The sequence below is a fragment of the Cavia porcellus genome, unplaced genomic scaffold, assembly GCF_034190915.1.
Source record: "Cavia porcellus strain 051 isolate PalLab524CR breed Dunkin Hartley unplaced genomic scaffold, mCavPor4.1 scaffold_9, whole genome shotgun sequence".
Classification (NCBI taxonomy): domain Eukaryota; kingdom Metazoa; phylum Chordata; class Mammalia; order Rodentia; family Caviidae; genus Cavia; species Cavia porcellus.
The window spans coordinates 17093996-17098714 of NW_026947492.1; the positions used below are offsets into that span (position 1 = coordinate 17093996).

General features: G+C 39.9%; 1 pseudogene; it reads right to left on the reverse strand.

Annotated features, from left to right (window-relative positions):
- Window positions 1-3450: 3450 nt before the first annotated feature.
- LOC100720534 (olfactory receptor 10D3-like) lies at window positions 3451-4343 on the reverse strand (annotated as a pseudogene).
- Between the last annotated feature and the right edge of the window lie 376 nt (window positions 4344-4719).

Here is a 4719-nt window from a genome sequence, read left to right on the forward strand (position 1 = left end):
TTTCTTGAAATTCTGTATTATTTGTACCCTTTTACTGATTTTTTTTAGTTTTATTTCCTTTTTTTTCTCTTTAAATAATAATAAAAAAGAGCATGGGGTGAAATAATCCAAGCCTTGAAAGACAAAAACCTCCAGCCAAACTTGATATATCCTGCACAACTGTCCCTAGAAATTAGTGGAGAAACAAGGTGTTTCCAAGATAAAGAGGAACTGGAGGAATTCACAACCACCAATCTAACTCCACAGAAAGTACTTCAGGACATTCTAAAGAAAGAGAAATGTAGGGGCTGGAGGCCTGCCTTGCAAGCAGGCAGTCGTGAGTTCAATCCTTGGTACTGATAAAAAGGAAAAAGACAGAGAGAGAGAGAGAGAGAGAGAGAGAGAGAGAGAGAGAGACAGAGAGAGACAGAGAGAGACAGAGAGAGACAGAGACAGAGAGACAGAGAGAGAGACAGAGAGAGAGACAGAGAGTGAAACAGAGAGAGAGAGACAGAGAGAGAGACAGAGAGAGAGAGACAGAGAGACAGAGAGAGAGAGACAGAGAGAGAGACAGAGAGAGACAGACAGAGAGAGACAGAGAGAGAGAGAGACAGAGAGAGAGAGAAGTTCCAGGATACCAGAAACAATGGCAGAGAGGCCACAATGAATGAAACAGCAAAAATGAAAAAAGACAAACACAAATAATGACAGAAAAAGAACACAACAGAAACAAAACACAGAATCTTGTATATAATTTCTAATATACATGGCCTGAATACACTACCTTAAGGGAGAAAAAAGTGAATCACAGGCAGAGTGGATCAAGAGGTAGGGTTCACCAAGAGACTCTTTATAGGAAATATAATTAGCTTGAAGAAGGTTATATAGACCCAAATCAAATATGAGAAAATGGAACTCGAAGTGATAGGGAACCAGAGAGTAATAGGGATAATTGGGGAAGTATTTATGGATAGGTTGAACAAACAGACTTTAATAAATGAAGAAATATAACTAAAAATCCAACCCAGGAGTGAGAAAGCACGGAAATACTTAGGTAAATAGCAGGATTCCCCCCCCAGTATAAAACCATGAGTTATGGGCACACCCAAAAATACACAGTTCATTCTGGGGGAGTAAAGGGGAGGAATAGTCTTCAAAACAAATAGCAGAAGATACAGCTAATAGTGTATCAGGAATCAAACCCTTATTACTCGCACCACTCTGCTTGGCTGGAACTTGTTACATCCTAGTTTGTATACAAGCACTGGATCTGAGGGCACGGACAGCTATCCCAAAGATTATCAGGACATAGCACAGTGGTCATCTTACTTTTCTATAAACTCAATCAGGATCCCTGTATGAATTATGCTGCTGTATCATAATTGATCTTAGTTAAATCTGACTTGTTTCAATACTGCTTATTATTGACACATTTTAATCAAAACTGGTAGGTTGCTGGTATCAAGTTGAGGAGAATAGACAACTATACTGAAAATGACGATTCACCATGATATCCATTCTGATTTGATGACTACCTCTTTCTGTAGTTCTACACTATCTACAAAGTTGGATTTCTGTTAATTCTGTTATGGACTGATATGTTCAGTTATACTTTATCTGATGATATAGCCAATTCAGTTGATAACATGAAACAGCACAGTAACCATGGTAGAACTCCTTATACGGCAGATTTATAAGTCTTTTTAGTTTTGTGTGTCTATAGGAACATGTTAAGTTCTTTCCTGCTTTGTTCTGTTTCTCCCTCTAATATAGAAAGGGTAGAAATACATGTTAAGACTCATACTTGCATAAAACTTATAAACAGTTTATAAGAACTGATCTCATGACACGTGATGAAATGAACCAATGCTTTGAAGGAAAAAAAGGGGCACTGCAGTATCCAGTGCTGATTTCAGAGTGTTATGATGTGAAATCCAGCAATATTATTAATATTTGTTCAGAAGGATTTTAATCTACTAAGCTTTATTAGGTCTCAACATAAATGAAGATATGGATAAATGCGTACATATCTATAATCATATTACTCAGTTTTGTTAGATAGTTGAACAGAATGGTTTGCAGTCTCCCCAGTTGAATTCCCATTTATATGTTCCACTTTTGTATCTTGAACAATTATTTGTGGGGGGACATATGTATACATCAACTAGTGATTTATTACTGTTTATTTCTTTTCTTTGAAAGTATGCACTATTTCTTCCCATTTTTTATTCTGTTTTATTTCTCTAAATTAAAAAAAAAAGAGAGATGGTAAAAGGAAATCCCCCTTAATTGGTATGGTCAACCTCCCAAGAGATGCTCAGATTTCTGGTTCCCATTTGCTAACAGGGGGACAGGGAAAGACGGGTACGGGAAGTGGGGTGTTTGACTCTAGGCCATGCACCAGTAGATTCACTATTGCTTAGCAGGGAAGCAGGCTGGTTGCTTGGTTTCTCAGCATCCTAATTTCTAACATGGTGTGGACCTCAGAAGACATTGGTGTTTCTCTCCCTGGAGAGGCCATAGTCTGCCACACCACAGTCACTTTCCAGGAAGGCAAGCTGCTTCCTTGGTTTCCCAGGGTCCTAAGTTTCAATGTAGCGTGAATCTCAGGAGACACTGGTGGTTCTCCCCCTGGAATGGCCGCAGTCTGCCCTAAAATCCCTTTTCACAAACATGACATCCTGAGCATGACTTTGTTTTTGAACAGCACAGTGATAATTCCATCCATCATCTCAGCTGTAAGCTTTGTAGTGAAACATTTTCTTCCCACCAACTATTCTCTCGTTAGTACTGGTTTTTCAACATTGAGCAATTTTACCAGGACTGGTGGTAATCTCATTTACTTCCCTGGACTGACCAATCTGTTTATTATAAGGCAATTAAAACTCTGCTGCACCATCATAATTTTTGACAAATATATCATGAAGCTAAGCACACAGCTTGCACTTTCAGCCATAAAAAGAGTCACATCTCATAAAACAGTGGTGTACATCTTCACGGTTTCTGGAAACAGCCGTCATCAAGATGAACACCTTTTGGTTCTCAACTAGGTTGCTTTTATTTCAGCAAACAATTTAAAGATATAGCTAACAAACTATACTCCTACCTTCAAATTTCATACATTTTCATGCAATAAGAGCTAATTATCAGATAGCAAATTGCATACATTATCATACAAAAAATTGAGAGAGAATTTCAAAAACATAGTGTGTACAATGGAAGAGGTATATTGTTTTAGAAAATTACAAGTGTTGTTTAAATGCTGGGTTGCCATGAAATGTCTGCTTGAAGATGCAGATCTGTCTTACCAGTTCAGACTTCTCTATAGCAGGACCGATAGCAGGACTTTTGTAACTTCCCAAAATGAGAAATATTAATTTTGCCCATTTCAGCATTTGAAAAACATACTCTTGCAGGAATGAGTCTGAAGCACCTCTCCAAATAATTTGAGAGAGGAATTTTTCCTATTCCTTATACTCCATAAGGGTGGACAATTTGCACCAATGTCTTTCTCAGGGCCAATTTCACATCTTTGTTTCTCAAGGAATAAATCAAAGGATTCAAGCAAGGAGTGATGACATTATTTTATACCTGAACTACTGCAGCTAGCCAAGGGCTAGAAGCTGGAAAGAGATAGATGAGAATCACTGGTCCATAGTAAAAGAGGATGGAAGTCAGATGGGCACTGCAAGTGTAGAAGGTTCTCTGCCTGCCTTCTGAAGAACAGATTTCCAATATGGATAGAACAATGTGATTGTCAGAAGCGAGAATAAGGAGAAAACATAGGATGCAAGAACACCTACATTGGTGAAACTCACCATTTGTGGTCGGGAGGTGTCTGGACAGGCCAGGGGAAATACCACTGGGATATCACAGAAAAAGCTCTCTCCTTCATCGGGGCCATAATAGGGCAATCTGAAGAATGTGAAGACAGATGCATGCAGACATTTCCCCAGCCATGTGCCCATGGTCAAGCTGGTACACACCCTATGGCTCATAAGGACCATATATCACATAGGGTAACAGATGGCCACAAAGCAGTCATAGACCATCATGGTATAGAAGATACACTCAGTGTAGCCCAGGAAGTGGTAGAAGAAGACCTGAGAAGCATAGCTCTGGTAAGAGATGGTGCGGCTTCACCCCACCAAGAAGACCGTGATCTTGGGGGAGTTCTCAGAAAGGAAAAATATGTCAAACACACACAGGTTGGCCAGCAAGAAATACATGGGGGTATGGAGGCTCAAAAAAGCCAGAATAATGACGAAAATGATGAGATTGCCCAGCAAGGTGAAAACATAGAAGGTCAGGAATAGAACAAATATCATGGTCTCCAGCCCTTCTATATTAGAAATTCCCAGCAGAACAAACTGTCACGGGGGTTGAGTCCTCAGTCTTCCTGTGGAAGGGGGTCCTGAAAAGCATAGCAATACTAACTGATCAAGACCAAAGGAGGTGAGACTATTTTCATGACAAAGTGACTTTCATTTAAGTCAGTGTCTTCTTGCAAAAGAAGGACAATGAGGAAAAGGAGTCTGTAATGAATCCAGCTTTGAGACAACTTTAAAAATGTGTTGTCACCTTCTTTCAATCAGGGGAACTGTGCTGCTGGAGGAAGTGAGTTTCTGCACACGACCCCGAGCCCTGGAGAGTTTAAGATCATCACTCCCTGTGGCCAGGGATCAGCTCAGCTTTCAGGCACACTAGGCTAGGCTCTGCAGTTTTTGGACCTGCCAGGGC